This window comes from Moschus berezovskii, chromosome 8 (genome assembly GCF_049115385.1).
Source record: "Moschus berezovskii isolate FMDL1 chromosome 8, NW_MosBer_1.0, whole genome shotgun sequence".
Lineage (NCBI taxonomy): Eukaryota > Metazoa > Chordata > Mammalia > Artiodactyla > Moschidae > Moschus > Moschus berezovskii.
The window spans coordinates 89370705-89383271 of record NC_142467.1 but is presented as its reverse complement, the minus strand read 5'-3'; the positions used below and the strand labels follow the sequence as shown (position 1 = coordinate 89383271).

The window sequence follows — 12567 nt, the reverse complement described above, 5'->3', positions numbered from 1 at the left end:
ATCTGAGTCTCTTACATCTCCTACACTGGCAGATGGATTCTTTTACCACTGTGCCACCTGGGAAGCGCCCAGTATATTTTATCTAAAGCTTCTTTTAAAACAATGGCAACAGTCATAAAATAGCTTATTTTATTCCAGATGTTATTATGTATTAGGCAGCATTTTTCCCAAGCTTAAATCTATTGATTTATGTGATAAGAACTCAAAGAAAAGTGAACACTGCATTGCAATTTTTGTTGTTTTCCTTCTAATTATTGTTTCTATTATTATTGTCCTTAGCAGTTCTATAACCAATTGTAACCTTGTCAGGAAAAAGAAAAAAACTGTAGTTACTCTGACATAACTTGTTTTAATGAGGCCATGCTGGCTTTAATGATCCTGTTTCCTTTCCCAGTTGCTCACATATCAACCTCATAATAATATATTTTAAATTTTAGCCAGGAAAAAAGGCCAAGTTTTCTGGTTTGCAGAGTGTACATATCAGAACTGCTTTTTCTTTTGTTTCTGCATAGTACCTTAGAGTTACTCAGCATTAACTGCAGGAGAAATGCACATTTTTGGAAGTTTGGGATCAGATTATTAAATAAAGTCTATTTGAAAGGTAGAAATGATTAATACTTCGATGCTTATACAGATCACCAAACTGCTGATTAATGTGTCTTAATAGTTCATTTTTTTATATCCTGAGGATGATTACATCACTTTATACATAGGCATAAGTGATTATCACAGATTTTTAACCACTAAGTTAAAACTATCTTGATTATAGTGTACAGCAACATTTAGATATGCACTTAGTCTATAAGAGGTTTCATGTAGTGGCTAATATGCAGTATTAGGAAGGAACCTCCATTCCTCTGGTTGGGTTTTTCCATACAGAATGACAGTAACCATGTAATACCCAGTCCTCTCCCCTCATCCCCTCTCTATTCCATCTCATATAGAAGTGTTTGTGGGTGACTGGGCAAGGGTATGACAGGCACTGATTCATGTGTTTTAATTAGCAGGGCTCATCTATTAAACATCTGTGGGCTCTGGGGATGAATTTTCTTTTTTTCCCACTCAGGACAGTTTTCCCAGGTCGGTATATCTGGTTAACTCACAGTTTCCCTTGGTAAGTTTTAGCAGATCTTTTGGTCAGCAATGAAAGTCATAGTCTCTAATTAGCTTTATTAATACTAAAGCCAGTATTTGATCTCTGTCACTCTCTCTTCCATGTCTTATTTCTCAATTGGTTCTAAATTCAAGATGGAACCAAAAAATGTGTGATTTATTGGTTTCCTCACACTGAGAATACTCCAGCTCATGCTTTGAGATCCCATAGGATCTAAATGTTTTTCTTGAGGACTGTGAGACTTTAACTTAGCTGGAGGCATTTACCCAGAAACAAAATGTCTCATTCAAGATGACTCAAGTCCCCTCTTGTTCAGAAATCAGGAGATCTATCTCCTGTCTATTTTGGAGGACAACCCCTGACAAGTTGTGTTGGCTCTTTAGAGCTATCCTGAGAAATCCTATCCCCAGAAACTTAATTTTGGGAGTGTTCATTAGAATGGCACTCATTTTCGGTTCTGAATAGGATCTGAGATCTCCCAGGGGCTCACAGGGGTAGAGTGTTCTGTTTTCTTCCATGGCTTGACTCATGAGTAGTGAATCCAGGAGTCGTGTCCTGGTTCCTTGACTGCTGTGGGGGTAGAAAGTATTGCAGGGTAGAGACCCTTCCATGTGAACTGGAGTTGAGCCTTTGGGGACCCATCTTTCCAGACTTTAATTAGGACTTGAGTCCCTGGAGCATACAGCGGTGGCTCTTTAGAATCTTTTGAGTCCTGGTTGACATTTCACAAGCATATATCCTGTTGGAATTGCCCAGTGGCCATGGTTTAAGACTGGAGGCTCTAAGGCTCTGGATCTGGGAAGGGGTCACTGACATAAATAAAAGGTCTGCCATATAGCATCTCATAAGGACTAAGACCAACCTGTTCCTTAGGGGCAATACGAGTGCAGAGGAGAGCTACTGGTAAAGCCTCCTCCTAACCCAGGGAGGTCTCCTGGGTTATCTTTTTTTATCGCTGATTTTAAGAATTGGTTGGCTCTTTCTACTTTTCCTGAAGACTGAGACCTCCAGCCACAATGGAGATAATAAGTAAAGACCAATGCCTTAGAGACCCCTTGGGTGACCTTAGAAGTAAATGATGTCCTATTGTCAATTTGTAATGACCTGGGCAGACCAAATCTTGGAATGATTTCATGGAGGAGTTTTTTTTTTTTTTTTTTTTACCACCTGGAGAAGGAAATGGCAACCCACTCCAGTGTTCTTGCCTGGAGAATCCCAGGGATGGGGGAGCCTGGTGGGCTTCCGTCTATGGGGTCACACAGAGTCGGACACGGCTGAAGTGACGCAGCAGCAGCAGCAGCCTTCTCAGTCTGGGTGGGAAAGCCTTCAGTCCATCCTGTGAATGTATCTGTCATGGCTGGTACATATTTATACCCTTGAGAAACTGGCATCTGGGTGAAGTCCATCTTCCAGTCCTTTCCTGGATACATCCCACGCCATTGGATGGGCTGGGCTAGCTGGGGTCTTCGAGCTCCTTGGGGGTTGTTTAACTGGCAAGTGGAACAAGAGGAGACCATTTGCCTTATAGTCATTTGGAGGCCTGTTCCTCTGAAGGAACTTTCTAGTAATTTTTGGAGGGCTTTTTCCCCTAAATGAGTGGTGGCATGTAAGGAGTTAACCAACTTCCATTGGAGGTTCCCAGGCAGGAAAGGGAGTCCCTCCTTTTGGAATACCCCATATGATCTTCTTGAAAGCCCTCACTCCTAGCTTTAAGAGTCTCACCTTCAGTATATGAAGGGGTTTCTGGCAAATTAGTCTGTGGAACTAAGGTGGCAACCCCTATTAGGTCATGGTTCTGTAGTGCCGCTCTCTTAGCTGCCTGATCAGCTACTTGGTTCCCTCGTGCCACTTCCGTGCTCCCTTTTTGGTGTCCTTTACAGTGGGACACTGAATCTCGGCAGGCAGATGGACTGCCTCCAAGAGTCTAAGGCTTTGATCACCATATTTGATTGGGGGCCCTCAGATGGTCAAGTGGCCTCTTTCTTTCCAAACAGCAGCATGTGCATGTAGCACCAGAAAGGCATATTTGGGAGTCAGAGTAAATGGCTACTCTTCCTTTTCTCAGCTCTAGAGCTCAAGTCAGGGCTATGAGCTCAGCCAATTGGGCTGAAGTACCTGATAGCAAAGGTTTAGCCTCTATGGTCTCAAAGTTGGAGACTACTGCATACCCAGCTCTTCTTTTTCCATCCAGGACAAAGCTGCTTCCATCAGTGTACCAGATTTCCTCAGGATTGGTCAGAGGATCTTCTGACAATCCCTCTTGGGGTTTTGTACAGTGGCCCAAAGTTTCTAGGCAAGAGTACAAGGGGAGAGAGCCCTCAGGGCTAGTCAGGAACATAGCTGGGTTAAGAACCTCACAAAGGGATACAGCCAGGCCTGGATTTCCATCAGAACTACTTGTTATCTGAGGATCCTTTGATCAGACATCCATAAATGGCCTCTCCCATTCAGGAGTTGTTTCACTTGGTGGCTGCCAAAAATAGTTTGCCCCCAAGAGAGAGTTTTAAAGCATCTTCTATCAGGACTGCAATAGCTGCAAGATTTTGAAGGCAGGGAAAGGTCTCTTCCTAATAAAGGAGTAGGACACTCAGGGACCACCAGAAACTGGTGGGAAAATATTTGTCCATCCCAACAACAAAGTGCTTTGGTGCATCTTTTTGTAATTGTCTTTCCCATAGCACCCAAAACGGTACAGGTTTGGGAGGAGAAGGCTCTGGAGAAGGAGGTCAGGACACAGTAGGTAGCCCCTGTGTCAAACACAAAATTCTCGGATCTACCTGCCACATGCAGTTGGCATACCCTTGGCTCAAGCCCTGTGATGGTTATCTGTGACAGGCGGGCTGGCTGGAGTGGGCCACTTCAGTCCTGTTGAGCCACAGTGAGGGAAGACTTGGTGCTTGACTTTGAGGTTTCTTGGTCCCAAGGGCAGAGTGCCACCCAATGTCCCAGTTGATGGCATTTGTAGCAAGCCGTTTGAGGAGACTTGCCATGGTTTGGACATTCTTTGGCCTGCCTGTCTACAGATTAGGCATTTGCCTTGTGCCTTGTCTTTCAAGGACTTGGGGTTTGCCATAGGACTTCCCTGGAAGGCGGCTAGCATCTGGGCATGACTTGTCTCTTTCCTTCTCTCCCTTTCCTGGGCCTTGGCCTCCCTCTCCTGTTCTCTATTATAAAAGGTATTGGTGGCTCTCTGGACCATCTCATCTAAAGAGGCAGCAGGGTCCTGCTGCTGTAGCAGTTGTAACTTTATCCTGATGTCTGATGCACATTGGGACATGAATTTGTTCTTTAAAATCAGCTGTCCCTCATAAAAGTCTAAGTCCAGATTGCTAAACTTTTGAAGGGCCTTTTTTAGACGTTCCAGAAAGGCAATGGAGTTCTTGTTGGGCTTGAGTTACTGCTGAGACCAGGCACAGTCCCACAACTAATAGGCATCCTTCTATTTCCATGGGTGGACTTCCTTAGGGGTGAGTCTTTCTGAATCTTATCCTACCCAGTACTGTCGCCACCTGAGAGCTGGGCGTCCCTGAGTCAGGGTGCAGATCCCCAGACAGGTTGAGGCATGATAACTTTCTGGAGATCGAATCCCTAGGTAGGTTGAGGCATGTCGACCTCCTGGGACCCGTGAACAGGTGGATCCCCAAGCAGGTTGAGGCATGACAACCTCCTGAGGACCAGATCCCTAGACAGGTCAAGGCAGGTTGACCTCCTGGGACCCCCACGCTGGAGTTGGGCATCCCCAAGGTCTCCAGTGTGACCAGTGCTGCGATGAGCTGACTCACTGGAAAAGACTCTGATGCTGGGAGGGATTGGGGGCGGGAGAAGACGGGGACGACAGAGAATGAGATGGCTGGATGGCATCACCGACTCGATGGACGTGAATTTGAGTGAACTCCGGGAGTTGGTGATGGACAGGGAGGCCTGGCGTGCTGTGATTCATGGGGTCGCAAAGAGTCAGACATGACTGAGCGACTGAACTGAACTGAATCTTACTTAATGCTAGTTTGTCCACCGTGGATGGGAATAGATACCATGATGTAAAGCAGTCCAAGCCTGTGCCCTGAGACTGAGAACCTGGTGCAACAGTCATAAGCCTTATCCTCTTATTGCTCTGAGGGAATGGAGGTAACTGATTTCTTCCCTAGTCCTCCATAAGAGCAGTTAAGGGTGTTTCCAATGGTAAACATTTTATTGTCATAGACCCACTTTAGGTAATAACAGAAGTATGACAAAGGAGTGGGTTATCTGGTCCTGTTAGGGGCATTAAGAGTATTTTAATAATAAGTGGGGTGGAGCGATGTTGTCTACAAGGAGGCAGGGTCCTGGTTGGAAGAGTTAGGAAGTGGCTTAAGATCAAATCAATAAGAGACAACAGACCAGATGTTCAATAAAAGTGGAGTGGAGATTTGACCCGGGGGGTACATTTGTAACTTTAGGAGAAGGGTAGTAAGGGTTTGGGCCCAAATGGCTTGCAGGGCTAATTCCCAAGTGGCAAATATTACCCCTGGAAGCTCAATTTTCCGTGAGGGGATAGCACCAACAGATGGACTTCTAGTGGGCACTGTGTGCCTGACACCCACCCTAGAGGGGTCACTGAGAGATGCTGTTGTTACACATGTTGTAGGAAACATGGAAGATGAAGGCCTGAATATCTAGAGGGATTGGATATTATACAGTATTTCCCTCCCAAGGGCAAGCTATTTTATGGTTGTCCTTCCAGAAGATTGTAGAGGAAACACTGTGGGCCTGAAAGGGGCTCAGTAAAAGAGCATGAAATAGGAGGGAAGAGGGCAGGGCACAACTTTTGAAAGAATGACATACCCCAAGGACATAACATAAACTGATTAAAATCAAATGGGTCCAAGATGACCAGTCAAATTCAACTAAATCTTGATCCTCAATCTGCAAGCTAAATGACACAATCAGAGGTGCCAGGACAGTTCCAAGACACTGTCAAAAGGAGTTGGAATGAACCTCTCACTCATTAGCATATGAAATCACCCAGCCCATAAAAAACTAACCACACCACATTCCATGGCCATCGCACTAGCCCCCTGTGATGGCCCACACTCTTGGAGTGTGCCTTTCTCTGAATCTGAACAAATTCACCTCTTACCTATCGCAGTGTTTCTCACTGAATTTTTTTTTGCAATGAGACATCAAGAACCTGAGCTTCATTAGGTCCTAAAATCAGGTACCGAGGGTTTTGGCTGGGCTCAAGACCCAGTAGAATACGACTAAGTGACTAAGCATAGCACAGAGTCCCTGCCACGTGGCTTTGGGTCCTAATCTTAGTTAAACAGTTTCAAACACAACGTTTCCCCTTCAGGAACGATGATAACCTGCCCAATATTTTGTAAGCAGTGGCACAGATGGAGAGAGGAGCTGAAGGACGGGAGGAAAAAGCAGTGAGGAAAACATGCCGAGGAATCCCCTTCATAATCTGCCAGAAAATCTGCTAAGTACCTGACCTGTGCTCACAGTTTTCATTGGCCTGATCCTTGGCACAAAGAAGATTAAGGAAAGAGGAACCCTCACCCGCTTGGGCAACAGCTACTAAGGCGCAGCAGATAGTAGAGTCTTTGGGACACATTGAGGAGTAACCCCTGCCAAAGTCCCTCACTGCACCCACTGCCACTCGCCTGTTTGCAGGGGGTTCGAGAAACAAGAATCAAGAGATTGTAAAGGAATTAAGATTTTGCTAGCCATATGTCCTTCCAGCCATATGAGCAAGGACCTTCTACCTTAACCAGAGGTCTACTGGAATCTGAGACTGAGCTGTGTGAGCTTGATGCCAAATTTGTCATCGCAGTCCTGGTTTCCGGCATGCTGAGCTTCTTGTCACTTTCACTGCACTGGGTTTTCTTTGCATTCAGCTTCCACTGCGGGAGCTTTCACAAAGCTGGGCTTCTGCTGTGCTTGGCCTCTCCCTCGCAGGGGCCAAACCGAGGTTGTTTCAGCCACATTAAATCTGAGCCACGGCACCAGATATGTTGGGGCAGTGTGTAATTTCCTTGGTTCTGTCTCACTGCAGCAAAAATTTGAAGCAGCAGACCAGTGTTACAGCTCGGTTTTATTTGGCAAGCAAAGGAAAATACAACCTCAGGCATGAGGGCGGACCGGCCCAAAAGAGGCCTCAATCCATCTTTGCTTCCATCTTTTTATATGTTTGTCTCCTCTCCCCAACCCCTTGAGCCTGCCCTATTCAAACTGTGTTAGCCAAGAAGGCGGTGTGTTTGTTTCACCTAAACTTCTCACTCTGGTTCTCGGACTTTTCTTTGTTCCATTTTTGCAGGCTTCTCCCTTCTTTGTCTTTCAGTCACCGCCATTTTGGACTCATTTTTCCTATTCTAACTATTTAGCTTATACGCAAAATACATCATGAGAAATGCTGGGCTGGAAGAAACACAAGCTGGAATCAAGATGGCCAGGAGAAATATCAATAACCTCAGATATGCAGATGACACCACCCTTACGGCAGAAAGTGAAGAAGAACTAAAGAGCCTCTTGATGAAAGTGAAAGAGGAGAGTGAAAAAGTTGGCTTAAAGCTCAACATTCAGAAAACTAAGATCATGGCGTCTGGTCCCATCACTTCATGGGAAATAGATGGGGAAACAGTGGAAACAGTGTAAGACTTTATTTTGGGGGGCTCCAAAATCACTGCAGACGGTGACTGCAGCTATGAAATTAAAAGACACTTATTCCTTGGAAGGAAAGTTATGACCAACCTAGATAGCATATTAAAAAGCAGAGATATTACTTTGCCAACAAAGGTCCATCTAGTCAAGGCTATGGTTTTTCCAGTGGTCATGTATGGATGTGAGAGTTGGACTGTGAAGAAAGCTGAGCGCCAAAGAATTGATGCTTTTGAACTGTGGCGTTGGAGAAGACTCTTGAGAGTCCCTTGGACTGCAAGGAGATCCATGCAGTCCATCCTAAAGGAGATCAGTCCTGGGTGTTCATTGGAAGGACTGATGCTAAAGTTGAAACTCCAATACTTAGGCCACCTCATGCGAAGATTTGACTCTGGAAAAGACTCTGATGCTGGGAAGGATTGGGGGCAGGAGAAGGGGACGACAGAGAATGAGATGGCTGGATGGTATCACCGACTCAATGGACATGAGTTTGAGTGAACTCCGGGAGTTGGTGATGGACAGAGAGGCCTGACATGCTGCAATTCATGAGGTCGCAAAGAGTCAGACATGACTGAGTGACTGAACTGAACACCTTTAAATTTATTAGTCTATCATTTTAATTCCATATGGCTCAGATCTGTAGCCCAGAAACAAAATCTTTGTTCTTATTTAATCATGAAGACATTTCTAAAAGCAAATTTCCAAAACAACATTCCTTCCCCAATCTACCCTTCTAATTCCATGATATTAAAATTATGCCCCGTACTTGGTTAGTGGCTCATTGCTTGAAGAGAAGTAGGAGTTTATACAGTAACATGCTGTTTTTATGTACTTTTTAAAACAAAATGAACAACAGAACAAAAAAAATGCCCTTGTGAGAAAATTAAGAATTTGTTCAGTTGCAAGTGACACAAACTCAATTTCAACTAGTTTAAGCAAAACAAAACAAAATAAAACAAAAAGGAACTAAAAGACTGTATAAACTGGAAAAAGAAGAAGGGATACTGTGCTCCAGTAACAGCAGGTACCCACTGCATTCCACTGACCGGCCCCCTTGCATGCACACACAAACTGCTATATACATACTTCCTTCCAAAAGTACAATTCATTTAAGTGTTTGCTCAGCATTATTTATACAATTATTATAAGAAATGAAGAATGCATTCTCAGTGTTAGGAGGTGAAACAGATGAAAGGAAAAACCTACTTCAACTACCACCAAGCAATCCCTGCTTTTATCCCTGTTTACCAGATTCTATCTACAGGTTCTTTTTTTTTCTTTAAATACACATACACCTATACACTTAAGTTTTTACAGAAACATACAGTGTTGATGTATGCATGCATATCTTTGTGTTTTCCACAGAAAAGTCACACTTCATGTAATATAAAAATTGCTCCCATCCCTCTCCCTCTTGCCCACCACAATAAGTCCCTTGGAGAGTTTGCCATGTCATTTTCAAACCTGATATATAGTATGTCATGGCTGTATATACCATAATCTATTTGCAGTTTATTTTCCCACTAATGGAAATATAGGCTGCTTCCAATTTTACAGTAATAAATAATACTGCAATGAAAATACTCATTTATGCCTTCTTCTGAAGTATAGTATTAAAACTGGGTATATAACAAGAAATTGTATAAATTGTATTTATATTTTCTTCCCTGTTTTCCATTAGCCTGTGATTTTCATTATTTGGCTATCCGTTTACATATTTTACTATTAATCCAGTGTTCACTGTTTGTATATTCTTTTCCATTTGTCACGTGCTTTCTAATACTGCTTATAATGAAGTGTATTGGTTGCAGAGACTTTAAAAATATTATATTGTCAAATTTACCAATTTAACTTTATGGCTTCTAATTTTGGTTTACAGAGAGCTTCCATAACCCACAGTCCCCAGATTATTTTGATTTATTTTCTTTAAAAGTAATAATTTTATGTTTCAGAACTTTAATCCAACTAGAATTTATTTTTACAACTCAAGTGAAGAAGATCTTTAACTGTAGTTTTGCCAAATATTTATCAGAATTTCCAGCACTACCTTTAAGTAGCTTAAAGGTTCTCTGACAATTCAAAAGAGTTAAAATTATTTTTATAAATAACTTTCCGTATAGATAGGTCACTTTCTGTCAAAGTGATCAGTTTTTTACATCTGTACCAAATAACCAGTGCCTTAATTATTTTATATTAGAGCAAATTCTCTCAAACATTTTGCTCTAAAACATCTCAGTTGCTTTCTACTTTCAACTGAGCTAGAACAGAGACTGGATTTACCCTCCCAGAAGAAATAATGGACAAAATACACAAACAATAGTCTTCAAGACATTGAACATCAAGCAAAAAAGGAAAATGATCACTGAGAGAAAGGAAAAAAATTTAGGCCTACAACTGTCACAGCTCTATGACCTTGAATGTTCTAGGCAACAGAACAGGGAGGGAAAACCCAGCAGAGCCTGGAAGATTTCCTGACCTGAGATGATGGAAATGGGAACTGACTGGCTATAGTTAGCCCAAATGCTACTCTGTTACTATCTAACAAGTCTCAAAATTAGGAACTATTCCAAGTAACTTAATTTCATCTCAGAACAATGCTCAATCATACACATTATCAAAAAATGTCCAGTACTTAAGGCAAAATTCACAATGTCTGACACTGGGAAAACCCAGGAAAAGACAACCCCAAATTAGGGGGAAAATAATACCAATCAAAAGCAAACAAGAAGGTCTGAAAAGACCAGCACACCTGAGGTGGTGAGCTTTCCGGGCAGGGACTCGCCATGCTGGGGTAGCCTGGGATGGACCTGTAGGGTCCTGGCCTGCCTGACTGGCTCCAGAGCAGCTCCCAACACCCAGCTGTTTACTATGCACCTTTACCCTCCACCCCCCACTGTGGCCACTACAGGAACACCCTGATCCCCAAAGAAGAGGGTTTCCAACCTTTCTAGCAATTGCAGGCCCTGTCCACATAGGCTTCTGGACAGGACCTCCCTTGCTGTGTGCACTGGCCTGGCCTTGCCAAGGGAGCCGCTCTATGACTTGCCCTGGTACAGCAAGCTGCCAACTTGGTACCCAATTCCCCACTTCCCCAAGGAGGTGGCACACTTCCAGAATGGCAGTCACCACCAGCGAAGACTTGGGATACACTGGTGGCAGTTGTGATGGTGGACAGTGCTGGGAACCTGAAATTTTCATTTCACTGCCGCCCACGGATGCTTTGCTATTACTTGAGAGGCCAAAGCCCTCCCTGCGGTTACCTGAGTCCCCCAATGAGCTCTGGAAAGTCAAAGTGTTAGCTGCTCAGTACTTGTGTCTAGCTCTTTGTGATCGCATGGACGGCAGCCCACCAGGCTCCTCTGTTCATGTAATCCTCCAGCCCAAACTCGTGAACCAAGAGGGGAAGGCATCTCACCGCTACCACTTTACCCAGGAAGACCCGCACTTAGTTCTGTACTGGGTCATCCCCAGCCCGCAGCTTTCAGCCCACCTGCACCACGCAAGTTCCAGCCTCCTCATCAGTTATCCCCACCGACAGCTCCAGGTCTGAGTTTCTTCCTCAGACTCAGTAACGACTCCCTTCAGCTACTAGAAGTTCTCCACCTCCAGCAGATGGAAGTTCAGTGAAATCACAGATTTGGGGGTGTTCTACAGTAGCCTTGGGGCCACAGGAGTCAGGTTTGGGACCTTTCAGCATAAAGTGGTCAACACCAGCAAAGTCAAGACACACAATTCTTTAATACATGGGAGATCTTTGAAGATGGTCATTTGAGCCACTTTATTGATGGAAAAGGAGGTGCAGGGAACTGGACGTCCTATGTCAGCTGTGCCCATTTCCCGTTGGAGCAGAACCTTGTGGCCATACTATGTCAAGGGCAGATCTTTTATGAAAGCTGTAAGGAGACCTACCAGAATCAAGAGCTCCTCCTGTGGTATGGAGATTGCTATACGTTTTTGGACATTCCGGTGAGCCTGCAGGTTGTAAAGCAGGGGAAGCAGGCATCCGGGTCCTCCAAAGGTGATGACACATCTTCGCCGTACCCTGTGAGGCCCTCTTAGTGGAAGGACTGGGCTCTTTCCCCAACACAACACCTTCCTGTAGCTTTCCCACTTGCCTATGGAACTTCTCCCTTTCAACTCTAAAGCAGAACACAAAACCAAGGGTGTGTCTAACCAGATGGCCATTACCCAGATGGAGGAAGATGTCCTCGTCTTTCCAAAGCTGCTGAACCTACTTCTGTTTACCAGGAAACTTTTTCTTGTATCCCTTCACTCGCTCACAGAGAATAAAGTAAAAGTGAAACAAATGGATGCAACCTCTGCCTTAAAAAAAAGCAAATAAGAACACAGATATGAAAATTAGCAGTGATATTAAGTTGGTTGTCATAACTATATTCCAGATGGTTAATAAGTTAAATAAAATAACTGAGCATGTTGAATAGAGACATGGAAAATATAAAAAAGATCCAAAATACTCAACCAAAATCCCAGAGCTTAAAATTATTATGTCAGAAATGAAAAATCCTCTGGATGGGATTGATGGCTTATTGGATATTGCAGCACAAATAATTGATGAACTTGAAGACATAGCAACAGAGATTATAGAATATGAAAAAGAGAGCAGAAAGTCTAAAATAATGATGAGGAGAATTAGCAAGCTATGTGACAACTTCAAGCAACCTAATATATGGGTGATTAAAGTCCCAGAAGTAGAGAAGAAACAGGGGGTACAGAAAAAAACATATGAAGAATAATGGCTCAATATTTTACTAATTTGATGAAAAGTATAGTGCACAGCGGGAAGTTTTACAAAGGCA

General features: G+C 43.6%; 1 pseudogene; it reads left to right on the top strand.

The window, feature by feature from the left end:
* The first annotated feature begins 5578 nt into the window (after positions 1-5578).
* LOC129558868 (PR domain zinc finger protein 14 pseudogene) lies at positions 5579-11809 on the top strand (annotated as a pseudogene).
* Positions 11810-12567: the final 758 nt, after the last annotated feature.